Source organism: Saccoglossus kowalevskii, chromosome 20 (assembly GCF_978046115.1).
Source record: "Saccoglossus kowalevskii chromosome 20, keSacKowa6.1, whole genome shotgun sequence".
Lineage (NCBI taxonomy): Eukaryota > Metazoa > Hemichordata > Enteropneusta > Harrimaniidae > Saccoglossus > Saccoglossus kowalevskii.
This window is the reverse complement of record NC_140660.1, coordinates 9,690,616-9,712,489: the sequence shown is the minus strand read 5'-3', so window position 1 is coordinate 9,712,489 and position 21,874 is coordinate 9,690,616. Positions and strand designations below refer to the sequence as shown.

Here is a 21,874-nt window from a genome sequence, read left to right as displayed (position 1 = left end):
AGCGATCCGATCCCGCTAACATTTTTCTTTTTCATTTTTTTTCTTGGCATTTTTTCAAAATTTCCCCTCCTTACTAGAGTGCAAGTACGACGATCCTATCAAGTTTCAACAGAAACACACACAGTTGAACACATTCAAAAACATACCTGATTGACTTATTTGTGATATGTCCGCGATTTATACATTGCATACAGTCCTCAAAATTGTTCGGCCGTTGTCATGGCAGCAATTGTAGAGAACTACCATTTTACATTTGTTCCCCCTTTTAGAGCACAGGTGCAACCTGCTTTCAAATTTTGACCAGCATTGCCTCATACCTATTATAACAGAAAAATTAAAAAGAAATTTCTTTTAGTATCATAGATTCCAATACTAGTCTAACTGGTATTCCGTCATCATCAAACCCTGCCTCTCGTTATTCGGTTGCCTCTTTTCTAGTATTCTACCGGCACCCTGAGTCCTAACAATTCCTATGAATTCGAACACCCACCATCTATCCGGTATTCTGCCAATACTCCCCGTGTCTAAATTCCACCATCGTTTTATTCTGTTGGAACTTTCATGACCGAATCCACCTCTAATATTTTGCTGATACAATCCAACCCATGCCACCCATGTATTCTGTTAGTAACACTGAATGCAGACCCCAATTCACTGGTATTCTGTCCGTACTGATAAGATGGGAAACTACGACCTCTGAACGATGATGGGTTGACTCTAGCCTCGTTCTGAGATGGGGATTCCCCGGCAAACAGTTTTTCTGTAAATAGTTATTCTGTGTACGTGATTATGTCGAGTGAATTATACATCAGTTACAATAGTAGTGTGGCTGTCAAAGTAATTATTTATACCGCATATCAGTACCTACGAAGTCAACTCCATTTTCCCGGGCACAGACTGCAGTGGTTTCTAAAGTAAAGCATGTATTAGCATTTCATCAATTCTCTTGAACGATCATAGCAACGTACTCGACATTGGCCCCATTCAACGCATGTAAAACATTATTTTTCAACACAAAATTCGAAGTGATAAGTTGTGGTCATTAAAGGCATACGCCTATTTTTCTGAATCCAACACAATATACCGGTGGGGTGCGACGCAGCCAGTTGACCCAAACAGATCGACGTTGAGGGCAAAATATTTGCGTTTTGGCCAAAACAATTCCCAGGTTCTGCTGTAATGACTAAAATTAAACTACGACAAAAACAAAACAAAAACAAAACAACAAATGCATTCTCATCATCTTTATCAATATGTATTATAAATTAAAAAATTCAAACTAAAAACTGAAGTTTCTGTTTGCTGATTGAATAATTCTGCAACGTGCTCAGTTAACGTCATTGCGAACGGAGGCTGTTAATTAGCTGGCTTAATTCAACTGCCATAGAATTTTATAAATATTTAGAAAGATGGAGGAATGCCTTTGCTGCGCAAAGAATGTGTTTAGGTATGAGCAATTTTTACATAACAGTATTAAAGTGTACAGTTAATAATTAGTTTCTATAGAATTGTGTTACCGTGGCTCAAATTGGTTATACCGCCCTCAACTACAGACGTTGGCTTTATCGTCTTGAGGGCGTGATATTTAGAGCAACGTAACTTAATTAATTTGAGGAAAGTTCTGATGAATATTTGAAAAACTTCCAAAACAGGTCGTAATGAATAACATCCATGTAAACATACAAAACGCACGTGTATCAGATGACGCATGCATAAACATTTTCTCATATATTTTTTAATGGTTCGATAGTATGTATAGAAAATATTCAATGTTACGGTGTTTTGTGGTGGGAGGGGCAGTCAGATAGGAAATATTGTGAAGTAGTTGTGTGTTCACAGACGTTTAATTAATTCAAATACATTAATTAACTAGATTTTATACTGACTAGTAAAATCCGCTAAATTAAATCTATGTGAACATGTAAAATAACATTAAAACTCACTGTTTTCTTGTCAAATTTGTAAAACTAAAACACAATAGTAAAAAATAGAGAAATGTATTTGGGATATTTGAACATCTATGGGACTCACAACGACGTATACAACGCGTAAAAAATACATTGTTAATTTAAATGAAATCCCAACACGAACTGCATGAGAAGTTCATTAGGCTAAGCATGTTTAAATGAAAAAAAGGATAGTCTGTTCCCGGGAAGTGTCGCAAATACCAACTAGATTGGGTTGGACCCGTGGGTACTGCTAGCAGATACAAACAAGCACTTAGACACCACACGATTGTTGATATTGATGTATTAATCACTCGACAGACTCACAAAACTCAACGCCGTACACAGAAGAACTTTGTTCGGGGAACCCCTATCTCAAAACGAGGCTAGAGTCAACTCATTATCATAACAGATTTGAAAGGTCGTAATTTCCCTTTTTATCAGAACTGACAGTCAGGGTTTGTATTCGGTAACCGAATACCAGGAAGGCGCGGATGGGATTTTGGGCTAATACACATATATGACGTACTTATCCACCATGGATGTACGATACGATTAGACATGATTTAAGATAGGATCAAATATATATTGAAATCAACTCATTCCATGTATGACGATAATAGGGGTTAATGTTATGATTCACTCCACTGTAATTCATGTGTTTATTACAACCAATTGTACTACAAAGCGACGGCGATAAAGGAGGCATTGACAAATGTTTACACTCCCTATGAATGAGAGTAAATGTGGTAATTTCGCTACATTAGCCCTGTATACTGTGCTGTGTGTACTGGAACGCTTTCGGTTGATAGACGTACCCAACCACAGCCCTGCGCACCTCCATAGACAAAGTCGGGGACTTTGAAAAATATAACTTTTTTAATGAAATAGCAAGCCCAGGTACAAAAAACAAGATCGATTAATACAAATATCCAGCACTCCCAGTTCGGAGTCCAGTTGTGGATGAAATCGGCTACTTTGCCCTAAAAACAAATGAATGGCGGAGTTTGGTGGATGATCGGTATATCTACGCGTTTACATTTTTCCGTCTTTACTTGTCATTATTTTTAAGACATTCCAATTTCAGATAATTAATGCTTGGTACGGATAACTATATCGTCATTTCATCCGATTTCGACTGGGAAACTACGTATTTACAATTTGCGCACCAACTCGGTGCGCTCCCGTACTTTGTCTATGGAGGTGCGCAGGGCAGTAATCGGGGTCATTTATCAACCGAACGCGTCCCCGTACACACAGCACTGTTTGCAGGGTTAAATAAACAAATGCGGCTTCCTTATCCACCACAGATGTATGAGCCGACGTTTTACTCCCAGTGAGAAATATTGTAAATATTGACTCGTACGTAATTGGAATCAAGCAGTTTTTTCATTGCTAGTGAAATCAGTTATAAAGCGTTTCTACTGTGTTATCTTGTCAAATATTCCTTCCAATATTCACCCTTCAATAAGCTCCATAACACATACCGACGTGGTCAGAAAAAAGTTACATTGCACGTTATAATAGGTTGAACGGTTACTAGTTATATCCAATGCCCGTCACCCAGGTGGAAACATTTAAAGTTATGTTGGTTTATGCATCATGTGTAAATAGTTGTATATAGCCATTTCCCATAATTCCACTCGTAGTTAAATTATCACATTCACTCTCATTCATATCAGATGCAAACTTATGCCGATGTATATTTAATCGCCGTCGTATTCTGTCATAATATTTTTTAATAAACGCACGGGTTATTAATTGTAATGTTCCCTTTTCTTGTAAGCACCAAGAAAAATCATCTGATTGCATTTCCTATTTTTTTTCATTTAGTACAGACACTGGCATACTAACAATAGACCATGAACAAATGTTATCATACTGTCGGCATAGGGCATAAAGGTTTTTATTTTTACCAGCCCGATTGGAAAGTTACATGCCCTCCCCGTGAGATGATTGGTGTCATTGGGGTCATTGGTATTATAGTCACAAACACAAACAGTTAGGGTTCTTAAATGTGATTTTTAATCTCAATAAAAAAGTACATAAAACGAAGAGCAAGTTCTGGAAATTTTACTGAAAGATCAATAAATTGATTTCCATTTTTGATTTTCATATCAAAAATACCAAGATTGGTGGACATGCTACCAAATTGTGCAAATATAATCGAGGTGAATTTTTCTTTCATTTTTTTATATGAAGTTTGTATATTAAATTAAAAAAAAAAATATGTAATTTACCCTGTATATTGTTTTTCAATTAGATTTTTGTTCAGTTCCCTCAAAATCGACGACCGACTTACAATAAAAATGAATGTACAAAATATACAATATATTAATTCTTTTATAATACTTTCGTAGCAGTGTATCATGATGTCTTTTTGCACCGAGTTTGTAATACAAAGATGTGAAGAATCCCTTTGAAAATGTCGAAAAAATATCGCCATTTTTTATGGAAATTTTACCTAGTTTGGCGGTCATATTTTTAGCCGAGTCTTTCAAACAAAAAGTAGCCTATAGATGGGATTACCGCCATGCACCCCAGTAAAACACATTGAGAAAATATCATGACTTAATGTTGCATACATTGTGCTTCAATAAAGAAATCTTTGTAACGTATTATATATTTTTTTTCTCTGAAAATTCTGAAAAATGTTTCAATTTCGCTTAAAAAAATCATATTGTGATTTTTTACTCCTTGAAAAAAAATAGCAGGGCCAACAGATTGATAAGAGTATCATCTCATATTGACCTTGGGGTCATTCTAATGTTAAACATGTGTTGAAAAATAAATACAGATCTTACTGGGATTCTGTCGCGAACGCGTTAATAATACGGCTACCATGGAAAACGCCTGGAAACTATTAACAAATCGTGTATTTTGATACAATGTGTAGACTCTTCCGGTTCATAATATGTGTATGTAATATTTAGATCTATCTAGTGGTCCCGGTTCAGCAGTTTTCCAATTGACAAGGTGTGTATGTATACAATAGGCTAAAGTCTCTAACACATATTTAGTTATATTGAAATAATATGAATATTCGATTTTAGCATAAAATTCGATTGTAGCATAAAAAATGAGTAAGAGTACTCGTCCTTTTTGACGGCCTTTCCCATCTGCCCTGTCGATATACGATTTTTGATTTCGTCGTTAAAGTTAGTGTGTCTAAACAATGAACGCACTTTGTATCTGACTGAAGTATGGAGTGTAAAATAGAAAGTATTTGCAAATTCCTCGCAGAGGGCGCGATCAATGATACGGGGTCACCAAAATGGCGGTCAGGTGAAAGTGTTGGAGGAGTGGAACCTTTTTTGCTGATTTCGTCGTAAATATTAGGTGGTGATGCTTCGTGGTGTGCAAGTTTATCGTTATTTTGCACGGTCAAGGTATTTTTTTTAGTTTATGTAAGTTATAATTTGCTGATCGGCAGTACACCTGTGTAGGCTATGACGGTTACTTTGTAAACTATTTCCGGGAGATGACTTGTCTAATGACCCCAGTCTTGAACGGGTCCATAGTCAACTGACACCCTGTAAGGCATGACCCAAGTCAACTGATCTCCTAATACTTTGGAATCTAATATAATAAGGTAAAAAAAATAAGGAATGATATTCTCATAATATTTAAGCATTGTTTGTAAATAGGGGTGAACTATTTCAGTAACCGGGAGTGGGGGTGGACCATTGAAACAGTTGTAGGAGCGCTGGCAGAAAAACTGTACAAAATGTTTCTTCTTAGTTTTGGGCCAAATTTCTGTTTCCATGATAAATTCGTTGTATCCGTTTACAGTTTGTGGTCTACCTCCCTCGCCCGGACAGATTTATGTTTGAAAAATGTTCCAATGTTGTTCATCTCTTAGCAATTTAAAAAAAATTTTCATGTGTAATTTTTTTTTTCAAATTTGCCAGCCCCCATGAATTTATAATGGTCACCATCCGAACTAAAGTAAAATGCTTGTCCCTAGTATCTCAAGAATGTGCCGGCTTATTGGTATGGGGTTACCACATCATATTACTTTTAACAATGCTTCCATGCTTGGTAATTAAGGTGCTTTATAATTCAAACACAATTTTGACTTACAGACAAAGCTGTGTATAGAAACCACCCTAGTGACTTCAAGAAAATGCTGATGATGTAACATGTGGTTTTCATATGGAGGTTACATTGTAATGCGATAGAAAAATCATTCAAAAATATTATTATTTTCTGTCTTGTATTCTAAAATTCTGAAAACTGTTTAAAAAAGTGTGACTTGCATAATTTAAAAATTGTTTCAAAATGGCAAAGAAAATTAGCAATGTGATTCTGGTAACAATGAAAAAAAGAAATTTGGAATAACTTTTTATTTCATTGAAAGTAATTAATTATTTTTAATTTATTATTCCATACTGCTACCGTGGCCAAATCTGTTGTACGAGAGTATTTTTCAATAATATACAACATCTTGCATGTATAGGCATGTACAACCCTGGTTGAAAGCATATACCCAATACTAAATGCTTTTACTATGACCAAAATATGAATCATATTACGGGATGTGGGTTTTGGGGATCAGTTGACTTTGGGTCCGTGGGGGGGGGGGGTGCAATTAATTCCAAACACATGTACATGGATTGAAACTCAAGTTGATTTAACAATGTCCCTGGGGTCCAATAAATGTAATGGCAATTTTATTTGAACTCCTTGAACATTCTTTACTTTGACTAAGCCCTAGAACCCATTCTTATCTTTATTATGCAGGGCCATACTAAATTTTACTTTTTGTGTTTTGCCATAATTAACAAAAAATCTCTAGCTTGCTAATAATTGTTGCATAGCAACACATTCCATAGATCGCCAGTTTAATTGTATTGAATAGATTGTACAGTTTATAGAGCTAAAGTTGTTCTAAAAATATTTGTTTTTTAATAGGAAATGTATGGTTTAAGTTCATGATATGATTGATGTGTGTTGTATTTACAACATCCCTAGATAGATATACTGAATCGTCAATTGTAAGTATAATTAATCACTGTGTTTTTTACATCACAATAGGTCACTACAATAATCACTATGTTGTTTAGATCACATGAGATTGCCACACAATCAATGTGTTGTTTAGATCACATGAGATCACCACAACAATCAGTGTGTTGTTTACATCTCTAGAGATCACCACAACAATCAGTGTGTTGTTTACAGATCAAGAAATCACCACAAAAGTCAGGGTGTTGCTTAGATCATGAGAGATCACCACAATAAACCCTGTGTTGTTCACATCACTAGAGATCACCACAACAATCAGTGTGTTGTTTACATCACAAGAAATCACCACAACAATCACTGGGTTGTTTACATCACTAGAGATCACCACAACAATCAGTGTGTTGTTTACATCACAAGAAATCACCACAACAATCACTGGGTTGTTTACATCACTAGAGATCACCACAACAATCAGTGTGTTGTTTACATCACTAGAGATCACCACAACAATCAGTGTGTTGTTTACATCACAAGAAATCACCACAACAATCACTGGGTTGTTTACATCACTAGAAATCACCACAACAATCAGTGTGGTGTTTACATCACTAGGGATCACCACAACAATCAGTGTGTTGTTTACATCACTAGAGATCACCACAACAATCAGTGTGTTGTTTACATCACTAGAGATCACCACAACAATCAGTGTGTTGTTTACATCACAAGAAATCACCACAACAATCACTGGGTTGTTTACATCACTAGAAATCACCACAACAATCAGTGTGGTGTTTACATCACTAGAGATCACCACAACAATCAGTGTGTTGTTTACATCACTAGAGATCACCACAACAATCAGTGTGTTGTTTACATCACAAGAAATCACCACAACAATCACTGGGTTGTTTACATCACTAGAGATCACCACAATAATCACTATGTTGTTTACATCACTAGAGATCACCACAACAATCAGTGTGTTGTTTACATCACTAGAGATCACCACAACAATCAGTGTGTTGTTTACATCACAAGAAATCACCACAACAATCACTGGGTTGTTTACATCACTAGAGATCACCACAACAATCAGTATGTTGTTTACATCACTAGGGATCACCACAACAATCAGTGTGTTGTTTACATCACTAGAGATCACCATGACAATCAGTATGTTGTTTACACCACTAGAGATCACCACAACAATCAGTGTGGTGTTTACATCACTAGATATCACCACAACAATCAGTGTGTTGTTTACATCACTAGATATCATCACAACAATCACTGTGTTGTTTACACCACTAGAGATCACCACAACAATCAGTGTGTTGTTTACATCACTAGAGATCACCACAACAATCACTGTGTTGTTTACAGGCCTAGAGATCACCACAACAATCAGTGTGGTGTTTACATCACTAGATATCACCACAACAATCAGTGTGTTGTTTACATCACTAGAGATCACCACAACAATCAGTGTGTTGTTTACACCACTAGAGATCACCACAACAATCAGTGTGTTGTTTACATCACTAGAGATCACCATGATAATCCCTGTGTTGTTTACACCACTAGAGATCACCCCAACAATCAGTATGTTGTTTACATCACTAGAGATCACCATGATAATCCCTGTGTTGTTTACATCACTAGAGATCACCCCAACAATCAGTATGTTGTTTACACCACTAGAGATCACCCCAACAATCAGTGTGTTGTTTACATCACTAGAGATCACCACAACAATCAGTGTGTTGTTTACATCACTAGAAATCATCACAACAATCAGTGTGTTGTTTACATCACTAGAGATCACCACAACAATCAGTGTGTTGTTTACACCACTAGAGATCACCACAACAATCAGTGTGTTGTTTACATCACTAGAGATCACCACAACAATCAGTGTGTTGTTTACATCACTAGAGATCACCACAACAATCAGTGTGTTGTTTAGATCACTAGAGATCACCACAACAATCAGTGTGTTGTTTACACCACTAGAGATCACCCCAACAATCAGTATGTTGTTTACACCACTAGAGATCACCCCAACAATCAGTGTGTTGTTTACATCACTAGAGATCACCACAACAATCAGTGTGTTGTTTACACCACTAGAGATCACCACAACAATCAGTGTGTTGTTTACACCACTAGAGATCACCCCAACAATCAGTATGTTGTTTACACCACTAGAGATCACCCCAACAATCAGTGTGTTGTTTACATCACTAGAGATCACCACAACAATCAGTGTGTTGTTTACACCACTAGAGATCACCACAACAATCAGTGTGTTGTTTACATCACTAGAGATCACCACAACAATTAGTGTGTTGTTTAAATCACTAGAGATCACCACAACAATCAGTGTGTTGTTTGTATCACTAGAGATCACCACAACAATTAGTGTGTTGTTTACATCACTAGAGATCACCCCAACAATCAGTGTGTTGTTTAAATCACTAGAGATCACCACAACAATCAGTGTGTTGTTTACATCACTAGAGATCACCACAACAATCAGTGTGTTGTTTAGATCACTATAGATCATCACAACAATCAGTGTGTTGTTTACAGGTCTAGAGATCACCACAACAATCAGTGTGTTGTTTACATCACTAGAGATCACCATGATAATCCCTGTGTTGTTTACACCACTAGAGATCACCCCAACAATCAGTGTGTTGTTTACATCACTAGAGATCACCATCATAATCCCTGTGTTGTTTACACCACCAGAGATCATCACAACAATCAGTGTGTTGTTTACATCACTAGAGATCACCACAACAATCAGTGTGTTATTTACATCACTAGAGATCACCACAACAATCAGTGTGTTGTTTACATCACTAGAGATCACCACAACAATCAGTGTGTTATTTACATCACTAGAGATCACCACAACAATCAGTGTGTTGTTTACATCACTAGAGAACACCACAACAATCAGTGTGTTGTTTACATCGCTAGAGATCACCACAACAATCAGTGTGTTGTTTAGATCACTAGAGATCACCACAACAATCAGTGTGTTGTTTAGATCACTAGATATCATCACAACAATCACTGTGTTGTTTACACCACTAGAGATCACCACAACAATCAGTGTGTTGTTTACATCACTAGAGATCACCACAACAATCACTGTGTTGTTTACAGGCCTAGAGATCACCACAACAATCAGTGTGGTGTTTACATCACTAGATATCACCACAACAATCAGTGTGTTGTTTACATCACTAGAGATCACCACAACAATCAGTATGTTGTTTACACCACTAGAGATCACCACAACAATCAGTGTGTTGTTTACATCACTAGAGATCACCATGATAATCCCTGTGTTGTTTACACCACTAGAGATCACCCCAACAATCAGTATGTTGTTTACATCACTAGAGATCACCATGATAATCCCTGTGTTGTTTACATCACTAGAGATCACCCCAACAATCAGTATGTTGTTTACACCACTAGAGATCACCCCAACAATCAGTGTGTTGTTTACATCACTAGAGATCACCACAACAATCAGTGTGTTGTTTACATCACTAGAAATCATCACAACAATCAGTGTATTGTTTACATCACTAGAGATCACCACAACAATCAGTGTGTTGTTTACACCACTAGAGATCACCACAACAATCAGTGTGTTGTTTACATCACTAGAGATCACCACAACAATCAGTGTGTTGTTTACATCACTAGAGATCACCACAACAATCAGTGTGTTGTTTAGATCACTAGAGATCACCACAACAATCAGTGTGTTGTTTACACCACTAGAGATCACCCCAACAATCAGTATGTTGTTTACACCACTAGAGATCACCCCAACAATCAGTGTGTTGTTTACATCACTAGAGATCACCACAACAATCAGTGTGTTGTTTACACCACTAGAGATCACCACAACAATCAGTGTGTTGTTTACACCACTAGAGATCACCCCAACAATCAGTATGTTGTTTACACCACTAGAGATCACCCCAACAATCAGTGTGTTGTTTACATCACTAGAGATCACCACAACAATCAGTGTGTTGTTTACACCACTAGAGATCACCACAACAATCAGTGTGTTGTTTACATCACTAGAGATCACCACAACAATTAGTGTGTTGTTTAAATCACTAGAGATCACCACAACAATCAGTGTGTTGTTTGTATCACTAGAGATCACCACAACAATTAGTGTGTTGTTTACATCACTAGAGATCACCCCAACAATCAGTGTGTTGTTTAAATCACTAGAGATCACCACAACAATCAGTGTGTTGTTTACATCACTAGAGATCACCACAACAATCAGTGTGTTGTTTAGATCACTATAGATCATCACAACAATCAGTGTGTTGTTTACAGGTCTAGAGATCACCACAACAATCAGTGTGTTGTTTACATCACTAGAGATCACCATGATAATCCCTGTGTTGTTTACACCACTAGAGATCACCCCAACAATCAGTGTGTTGTTTACATCACTAGAGATCACCATCATAATCCCTGTGTTGTTTACACCACCAGAGATCATCACAACAATCAGTGTGTTGTTTACATCACTAGAGATCACCACAACAATCAGTGTGTTATTTACATCACTAGAGATCACCACAACAATCAGTGTGTTGTTTACATCACTAGAGATCACCACAACAATCAGTGTGTTATTTACATCACTAGAGATCACCACAACAATCAGTGTGTTGTTTACATCACTAGAGAACACCACAACAATCAGTGTGTTGTTTACATCGCTAGAGATCACCACAACAATCAGTGTGTTGTTTAGATCACTAGAGATCACCACAACAATCAGTGTGTTGTTTAGATCACTAGAGATCATCACAACAATCAGTGTGTTGTTTACAGGTCTAGAGATCACCACAACAATCAGTGTGTTGTTTACATCACTAGAGATCACCATGATAATCCCTGTGTTGTTTACACCACTAGAGATCACCCCAACAATCAGTGTGTTGTTTAAATCACTAGGGATCACCACAACAATCAGTGTGTTGTTTACATCGCTAGAGATCACCACAACAATCAGTGTGTTGTTTAAATCACTAGGGATCACCACAACAATCAGTGTGTTGTTTACATCGCTAGAGATCACCACAACAATCAGTGTGTTGTTTAAATCACTAGGGATCACCACAACAATCAGTGTGTTGTTTACATCGCTAGAGATCACCACAACAATCAGTGTGTTGTTTACATCACTAGAGATCACCACAACAATCAGTGTGTTGTTTAAATCACTAGGGATCACCACAACAATCAGTGTGTTGTTTACATCGCTAGAGATCACCACAACAATCAGTGTGTTGTTTACATCACTAGAGATCATCACAACAATCAGTGTGTTGTTTACAGGTCTAGAGATCACCACAACAATCAGTGTGTTGTTTACATCACTAGAGATCACCATGATAATCCCTGTGTTGTTTACACCACTAGAGATCACCCCAACAATCAGTGTGTTGTTTAAATCACTAGGGATCACCACAACAATCAGTGTGTTGTTTACATCGCTAGAGATCACCACAACAATCAGTGTGTTGTTTAAATCACTAGGGATCACCACAACAATCAGTGTGTTGTTTACATCGCTAGAGATCACCACAACAATCAGTGTGTTGTTTAAATCACTAGGGATCACCACAACAATCAGTGTGTTGTTTACATCGCTAGAGATCACCACAACAATCAGTGTGTTGTTTACATCACTAGAGATCACCACAACAATCAGTGTGTTGTTTAAATCACTAGAGATCACCACAACAATCAGTGTGTTGTTTAGATCACTAGAGATCACCACAACAATCACTGTGTTGTTCACATCACTAGAGATCACCACAACAGTTAGTGTGTTGTTTAAATCACTAGGGATCACCACAACAATCAGTGTGTTGTTTACATCACTGGGGGTCCAATAAATGTAATGGCAATTTTATTTGAACTCCTTGAGTATTCTTTGTTTTGACTAAGCCTTAGAACCCATTCTTATCTTCATTATGCAGGGCCATACTAAATTGTACTTTTTGTGTCATAATTAACAAAAAGTCTCTAGCTTGCTAATGGTTGTTGCATATCAACACATTCCATAGATGGCCAGTTTAATTGTATAGGCTAGATTGTACAGTTTATAGAGCTAAAGTTGTTCTAAAAAATATATGTATGGAAATGCGTGGTTCAAGTTCATGATATGATTTGATGTGTGTTGTATTTACAACATCCCCAGATAGATGTACTGAATCGTCAATTGTAAGTATAATTAATCACTGTGTTGTTTACATCACAATAGATCACTACAATAATCACCATGTTGTTTAGATCGCATGAGATCACCACAATAATCTCTGTGTTGTTTACATCACTAGAGATCAACGCAACAATCTCTGTGTTGTTTACATCACTAGAGATCACCACAACAATCACTGTGTTGTTTACATCACTAGAGATCACCACAACAATCACTGTGTTGTTTACATCACATGAGATCACCACAATAATCTCTGTCTTGTTTACATCACTAGAGATCACCACAATATCTCTGTGTTGTTTACATCACTCGAGGTAACCACAACAATCAGTGTGTTGTTTACATCACTCGAGTTAACCACATCAATCACTGTGTTGTTTACATCACAATAGATCACTACAATAATCACTATGTTGTTTAGATCGCATGAGATCACCACAATAATCTCTGTCTTGTTTACATCACTAGAGATCACCACAATATTCTCTGTGTTGTTGACATCACTTGAGTTAACCACAACAATCACTGTGTTGTTTACATCACAATAGATCACTACAATAATCACTATGTTGTTTAGATCGCATGAGATCACCACAATAATCTCTGTGTTGTTTACATCACTAGAGATCACCACAATAATATCTGTGTTGTTTACATCACTCGAGTTAACCACAACAATCACTGTGTTGTTTACATCACAATAGATCACTACAATAATCACTATGTTGTTTAGATCGCATGAGATCACCACAATAATCTCTGTGTTGTTTACATCACTAGAGATCACCACAATAATCTCTGTTTTGTTTACATCACTCGAGTTAAGTACAACAATCACTGTGTTGTTTACATCACAATAGATCACTACAATAATCACTATGTTGTTTAGATCGCATGAGATCACCACAATAATCTCTGTGTTGTTTACCTCACTAGAGATCACTACAATAATCTCTGTGTTGTTTACATCACTCGAGTTAACCACAACAATCACTGTGTTGTTTACATCACAATAGATCACTACAATAATCACTATGTTGTTTAGATCACATGAGATTGCCACACAATCAGTGTGTTGTTTACATCAATAGAGATCACCACAACAATTCACTATGTTCAATTATCCACCATAGACTCCGGTCAGTCAAAATGACTATTTTGAACTGTAGGCATTCATCAGCGATTCTGCCAATGATGGAGAAATAGGATCTAGGTCAGGGGAAGCCCCATGACCCCAAGATTCCTTTCCCTTACATCACGAACCACGTGACCGAGCCTATATGGCAGCGCCATCAATGGCTGTACAATCACTCTTTTTCATCTCTGCCTCATCAGGAATGATTCTGAGCAGCTCTTCCTGGCTCTCTTGCTTTTGCCTGTCCGGGTTTTAAGCGTGGGTCTTTTCCGCAGCCGCGGCATCCGACATTCTACCTGGTAGGATAAGTTTTTCTTGTCTTTTTTACCCTCGTGTCGTTTTCCCCTTTGTGTGTAATTTTTTTCCACAACAAAGAAATCAAACCCGGCGGCACTTCGTCACCACTTGTTGGTTTCATGGCGGCACCTTTTACAACTGTATTTCGTTTCCCTCATGCATGTCGTCTTTTATTTACAATGTATTTAGAAATGGATAGATGCACTGGCAACGCCAGAAGCTCGCCGCCGGTATTATCCCCTCAGTTTTTGAGGCGGGTTTGCAAAATTTGTACACAGAACATACAGGACTGGAACCCACATGCTAAATGCTACCGATATATTACTTGTGTACGGGGTTCGGGCGTCTGCCCGGAGAGTATTTGCAATCACTGGAGTTCTGAGGCCTGGGATTCTTTCCAGCTTTTTATAAAGATTGCCGAGACTGACCGCGTCACTCGCTCGCGAAAAGATCATTGGCATGAGTGAGAAGTCCTCGCGCTCGGCTACCAGTACTCGTACCGGGACACCAAGCCAAAGGCCTGATGGTGGAGGTACCAACGTATTTCGGTCTCTCCCCACTGATCGGAGGGCATCTGCACAGTCTGTTTTTTCAGGCAGTGGGTTACCTGACTTTACCAGCAACAGCGAGGCTGCGCCCCTAGAGGTCTTTCCTCCTGTTGTTGTGGATCCATCCTCGCACGGCACCGGTTTTGCCTCTGAGATGAGGGCATTGGTCGAAGGACTGTTGGGGCAAATTGCATCCCTGGTAGGCCACGTAGACCAGATGCAGTCGAAGCGAGCTGCATCCCTGGCAGACCGTGTAGACCAGATGCAGTCGGAGCGAGCTGTCTCTACTGCGGCCTCTCAGCCGGCAAACAGGAAGAAACACAGAAAGCACTGCTCGCATTCTAAACACGTCTCTCCAGGGGTACCCCCCGTTCCCAGCCGTAACCCCCCGTTCACTTGGGGGGATGCTGGTAGCCAAGGCTCTGTTCTCAGGGCAGGGCTTTCGGGTCAGGACATACATTGTATCTCCCCCCCGCTTTCAACCAGCCAAGGTTCGCCGCGCGTTACCGGACTTATTAATTCACCTTCAAGTCCGAGCTCTGCTGTGGGTTTCGTCGGGAACCGACCCTGTCATGAGACGCACTCTCGAACAGGCTCTCCCGCATATTCAAACATGAGTACCCTGGGCCGCCCATCGGAGTCTGTAATGCATAATGACTAGGTGAGCCACGCCGTTGCAGAATATTATCAGTCCAGGTGACACAATGTATATTCCCCCACCCTCGATCCTAAAGCAACCACTCACGGCCGCTTCTACGCTGATGGGATCGCATGTGCCGGGATCCAGATCAACCCCCACCTGCATGTCTCCCCAGGTCCAGCCTAGTGTTGAGCGGCGTGCAGACGATGTTGAGGGGCAGTCGTTGGTCAGCAACAGAGGAGGTAATGCCAAAAGCCCCGGGCTGAGGTAATCTTTTGCATAACCCCTTTCGCTGGACCAAACGATACCCTATCTGGGCAATTTCAGATTCGGACCCCAATTCATGGGATGAAACCAGAAGCCCCGACCGGACCCGAAGGCTCCTTCCCCAGACCCCGCACAGTACCACAAATTTCTGTTTTGCTAACCGGGTAAAGGGGGAAGGCCGCGTTCCATGGTCATTCTCATCGACCCTGTCTGAAACTATCCAACACGCCCTGAGGGCAGAGTTGCTACCCATCAATTTCCTAGAATTCGTGGGCGCCACACTGGAGCGCATTCTTGTGCGTGCCCAGGACTCTGAGACCTCAGAGGCAGAACACACCCGCCTCCTAGACCAGGCAACACAGTCAATGGTAGGCCACCGCATGGCTATGTGTGATATTCTCCAGTGTCATATGGCTCTCTTGGCTACTACTGTGCAGTGGGAAGCGGTTCTAGACACATGTGTTTTTGGCGGCAAACTGAGTCAGTGGGTACCACTGCCTCAGTTACGCAGACTGGACATCGCCCACCCTTTTTGATGGGGAGATAGCAGGTGCAGTCGCAGAGTTTCGGGGTGTAATAAACCAAATGGTCCAAGTCGAATCCACTAGCCAGTTGGCCACTGCCAAGGGTAAACAGAGGGCGCCTCAAGCACAGAAAATGCAATGCCCTAGGTCTAACTCTGCTAACCAGAGTCAGCCAGGAGGCAATCACTCCTACCCTTCCACCGGGTGGGAAGAGTAGCAGTGCGTCCCCAGGAAAGAAAAGACCAGGTGGTGGCTCCTCCTCTTCCTCGGGTGGTCATCAACCCCGGCAGGGGGAAGCATGTTTGACGCTTACCTCTGCAACAGGGGGGATGGGCTTATGTTCGGCAAGGGATCAGGCTACGACTTAAGTAACCCCAGTGATCCCCGGGAAAGCTCACCTCATGGAAGAAGAGAACCCCCCCTCTTGCAGCTGCCGAACCCATGGCCACAGATTCCTGTCGCACACAGATTGTGCCGGTGCATTCCGGCTTGGAGACAGCGGGTAACCGATTCCTGGACGTGCCAGGTGGTAACACTCAGTTACAGAATACCACTGACATCTCCACCGCCCCTGTCAGTGTCCCCCCCATTGGGGGTTTCCAACAAGGCGGAAGCAATCTGACAGGAAGTAGACAGTTTGCTAAGAAAGGGCGCCATACACAGAATAGTTCAGCCAGTGCTAAGTCTGGGCTTCTACTCAAATGTATTTGTAGTACCAAAATCTGGCTGGCATCCGGTTCTTGACCTAAGCAGACTAAATCAGTATGTGCTTCTCGATCGGATCTGCATGGAGACACCATTCAGTGTTCTACTCTCCATCCACCGGTTCAACTGGCTAGCCTCTTTAGACTCAAGTGATGTGTACCTGCACATACCGATGCACCCAGTGAGTTGCCACCTCTTTCGATTCGCCCACCTGGGCTATTCGGGTTATTCACATGGCCCTACGTGTTCATCAGTGATGAAACAGGTAGTGCTGCTGCTCAACCAAATGTCGGTACACATCAATCCGTACCTAGACGTCTGGTTGTTACACAACCAAGACAAGGGGTTATTAGCCAGACAAGTAGGGCTAACACTGAATTTACTTCACCTGTTGGGTTTTCTAGTAAATCAGAAAAAGTCCCATCCCGACCCGACTCAACAATTGGTGTTTCTGGGCATGGAGTTCGACACTGAGGTAGGTCTGGTTCGCCCATCTCAAGCACGTTGCCTAGCACTAAGCAACCTAGCAGAACGCCTAGTCTGTCCCTTCAGTGTCTTTTCAAAAACTAATGTGGTTCATCGTAATGATGACCTCTGCTCGAAGGGTAGTTCCCCAGGTCGCACTATGCAGCCAAGCTCACCTACGGGAACTAGACAGGTGAGTATTGATCCCGGACCAAGCTAAGGAAACCTTGTCCTGTTGGTCGTCACTGACCAACCTCAGACGGGGGTCCACTTGGACCCACTCATCACAGCTATAACTCTGGTAACAGACGCCTCCCTCCAAGGGTGGGGAGCGCATCTATTGGACAAACAAGCCCAAGGATTATGGCCCCCACAGTGGGTTCGGAACCACCATATCAACTGGCTCGAGCTGAAAGCAGTACACCTAGCACTATTACGCTTTCTACACGAAGTTCGAGACCACAGAGTCCTGCTGCGCACAGACAACACAGCGGTGGTCTCCTACATCAACAAGGAGGGGGGGACGCATTCCCCATCGTTGTCAGTCCTAGCAGAGCAAATTCTCTTTTGGTGCCTGGAATTCAATGTGGAGCTAACCGCACACCACTTTCCAGGGGTGAGGAATGGTCTGGCAGATGCCCTTTCGAGGCGGCTCTGTCTCCAGAACACGGAGTGGCAGTGGGTAGCCTCCAGGCTGTTTCGGCTGTGGGACGGTCCAAGGATAGACCTGTTTCCTGCACCCCGGAATGCCAAGCTCCTGACGGACGTGAAACTCCTGCCAACACCAGGAGCCTGGGCCGTGGATGCCTTATCGATCCCATGGTCCCACATGGATGCGTATGCCTTTCCTCCCTTCCCACTAATTCACCCGGTACTGGAGAAACTTCGACAAGAGCCCACCTGTATATTAACTCTGGTGGCGCCCAATTGGCTGACTAAGGCCTGGTTTCCGCTCCTGCTGGAAATGATAGTCAAAACACCAGTAGTGCTTCCGGAGATACTGGACTTGCTGTCCCAACCAGATGGCGCACTGCCAACAAGCCCATCAGTGTACTACTTAAACGCATGGAGGCTCTCAGTAGACTCTCGCAGATGAAAGGTCTATCTAAGCGGGCTGCCAACGTCCTTGCCAGGGCAAACAGGGATTCCACCAACGCTGCCTACAAAATGGCGAGCATACACTAATTGGCGTAGTGGAAGGGAGATTGATCCATGCCATCCCTCTATTGGCCAGGTAGCAGACTTCTTTGTCCACTTGTTTGACGAAGTAGGTTTGTCCTACTCAGCAATCGTTGGCTATAGGTCAGCCTTGTCCCTCGCCATAGAAAACTCTTTGGGGTCAAGTCTAGCCGATTGTCCTACTATTAGGAGACTGTTTACTGCTTTCCATAATCAGAGGCCGAGGTCCTGTACAATTGAACTGCCCAATTGGGATCTGTCGGTTGTTTTATCAGCCCTAAGCAGACCACCTTTCGAGCCCCTCTTTTCAGCACCACTCAAGTTTTTGACGTGAAAAACGGTCTTCCTACTGGCCCTCGCCTCAGGTAGGCACCGGTCAGAGCTAGGCGCACTGTCCTTCACAGACAGTTGCGCCGCCTTTATGGACGATCAAGTTGTACTAAAGACACGAATTGGATTTCTCGCCAGGAACCAAATCCCAGGACACGATCCTCAGCCGATTGTCATCCCCCGGCTGTCAAATATTGTCAGTCTGGAGGATCAGGAGGAATTGCTTCTCTGCCCGGTTTGAGCGTTGAGTTGCTACGAGAAATGTACCAGGTTTTCGAGAGGGGGGACCAAACACATGTTTTTTTTGTTATGGCCCTGGCAAACATGATAAGCTGGCCTCCCCGACTTCCATCACCAGGTGGATTACTGCGACTGTACTGGAGATCTGTAATACATTATCCTCCTCAACACAGACCTTGCAGAGCCACCAAGTACAAGCACATGTGTCCATGTGATTGCTAACTCACTGGCGCTAGCGTCAGGCGCCCCCTTGAACACATTCTGAGGGCAGGCTTCTGGAGAATGCAGAACGTCTTCATCAACTACTACCTAAGGGACACGTAATCTATTGAGCAGGATCTCTTCAGGTTAGGCCCCGTCGTAGCGGTTCAGGTTTTGATTATCGACCCAGCCCGAACGACCGCAGGGGCCTCCTTTGCATAGGCGATAAGTCAGTCTCTGCATTCTTGCAGATAGATTGTCTGTACCACTAGCACTTCCTGGAAGCTCCAAGGTTTCGCTTTTTTCGACCTACGCCCTCATGCGAACTGTTTTGGTCCTTACTTCAAGCTTATTACTCCAGAAATCAGGTTGGGTTCTAGCTTTTCCAGGCACATTGAACCCTGTCACCATAGCAGCACTTTGGCTTTTTGCTCTGGGGACAGCACAGGCAAATTAAGACACCACCCTTTTTGGGTCTTAACTTGGGTGTTGAGTGATTATTGTAGAGTGTTTCATCCCGGACTGGGAAAAGACTTTCATTACCACAACAATCAGTGTGTTGTTTACATTACTAGAGATCACTACAACAATCACTGTGTTGTTTACATCATTAGAGATCAATACAACAATCAGTGTGTTGTTTACATCACTGGAGATCACCACAACAATCAGTGTGTTGTTTACATCACTAGAGATCACCACAACAATCAGTGTGTTGTTTACATCACTAGAGATCATCACAACAATCAGTGTGTTGTTTACATCACTAGAGATCACCACAACAATCAGTGTGTTCTTTACATAACTAGAAATCTCCACAACAATCAGTGTGTTGTTTACAGATCTAGAGATCACAACAATCAGTGTGTTGTTTACATTACTAGAGATCACCACAACAATCACTGTGTTGTTTACATCATTAATCCTGAACCTCCCAAATGTGCTTCAATTGTCATGTCAGAAAAAAAAATATGTGTTACCCTTTTTTAGCCAACTGTGTTTCAGTGCTCTTTTCTATGCTAGGGTATAAGCCCCAGATGTTTTTCACTGTGTCTGAAAAATGTGAAACTTGATCTGGCCTGGTATCACATATCAGGTCGGCCTTGAGTACTACTGCTAGTGCGTGTGAAGAGCTATAAATAGGCAGTTAAATCTACAGTGGCATACTTCACATCGTCTTCAAAAAGTGGGAAAATCGGCAGAATTTTTGCAGTCCTTTACATGGTTTTCAGTAATTTTGCAGGCACAATAGGACTCAATTGCACTATGGATAAGTACAGTAAGTAACAGTTGGCTATATCAGTGGAAATACTAGGAAATAATTGGCCAGTGTTTTGAACACATTAGAACACAATTGGCCTGCCTTGCATGCACATTGAGAAACAACTGCACTATGGATACGGATGGAAGGCAACACATTAGAACACAATTGGCAGTATATGTATACACACAAGTATACAACTGGCCTGATTTGAAGGTACATTGAAACACAATTGGCACTATGGATAAAAACAGTGAGTAGCAACTAGACATTGTACTGGGCCCACTGAGGTACAATTGGGTAGTGTTTTAAACAAATGTAGATGTAACTGGCAATGCTTCTAACTATTCATGACATAGTTAGCCTGGGCTAATAGGAACATTTAGTCACAATTGGCTGTGTTTCTGATGCATGGGGAAATAACTGGCATGTAGTTAAAGTATATTGAATCCCATATGGTTGATGTATTTTTGATACACAAAATTGACCTTGGGCTAAATACTTTATACTTACAAGTTTTTCTCTTTTTTTGCATAAGTGTGTGAGGAGCTGGAAATGTCACTTAGAGAGGTGGCTGCCTTGCAACTCAGCAATGAGGAGTCACGTATAATGAATTCTGGTGGCAGGACAAGGAGAGGCAGCAGGTTACAATTTACAGATAGAACCACCCCTTCTAGTGGTGAATCTACACCTAGTGAACCACCAGAAGAAATGCCAGTGGTTCGCAATCCTGAACATGCCAGTGAACCCCCGCAGGACATGGCAATGGATGTCAGTGACAGTGACCCACTGCAAGACAGGGTACATTTAAGATATACAGATAGTGGTAGAGCCACTCCTTTTAGTGGTACATCTACACCACAGGAAATTGAACCA

The 21,874-nt window shown here is 41.2% G+C and overlaps 1 protein-coding gene and 1 long non-coding RNA gene across 2 annotated transcripts in view; one reads left to right on the top strand and one right to left on the bottom strand.

Moving 5' to 3' along the window:
* Positions 1-155: 155 nt before the first annotated feature.
* Positions 156-692, bottom strand: LOC146729987 (uncharacterized). Its single transcript, XR_014927922.1, has 2 exons — positions 491-692; positions 156-317 (listed from the first exon to the last, which is right to left on the bottom strand). It is a non-coding gene; the product is annotated as an uncharacterized LOC146729987 (long non-coding RNA).
* Positions 693-5,203: 4,511 nt separating this feature from the next.
* The window catches only part of LOC144350293 (uncharacterized), a 56,830-nt gene continuing 40,159 nt past the window's right edge, over positions 5,204-21,874 (top strand). The window contains exons 1-2 of the mRNA XM_085494359.1: positions 5,204-5,335; positions 6,861-6,943. The gene's annotated coding sequence lies outside the window, so the exon portion shown is untranslated. The remainder of the gene's footprint in view (positions 5,336-6,860; positions 6,944-21,874) is intronic.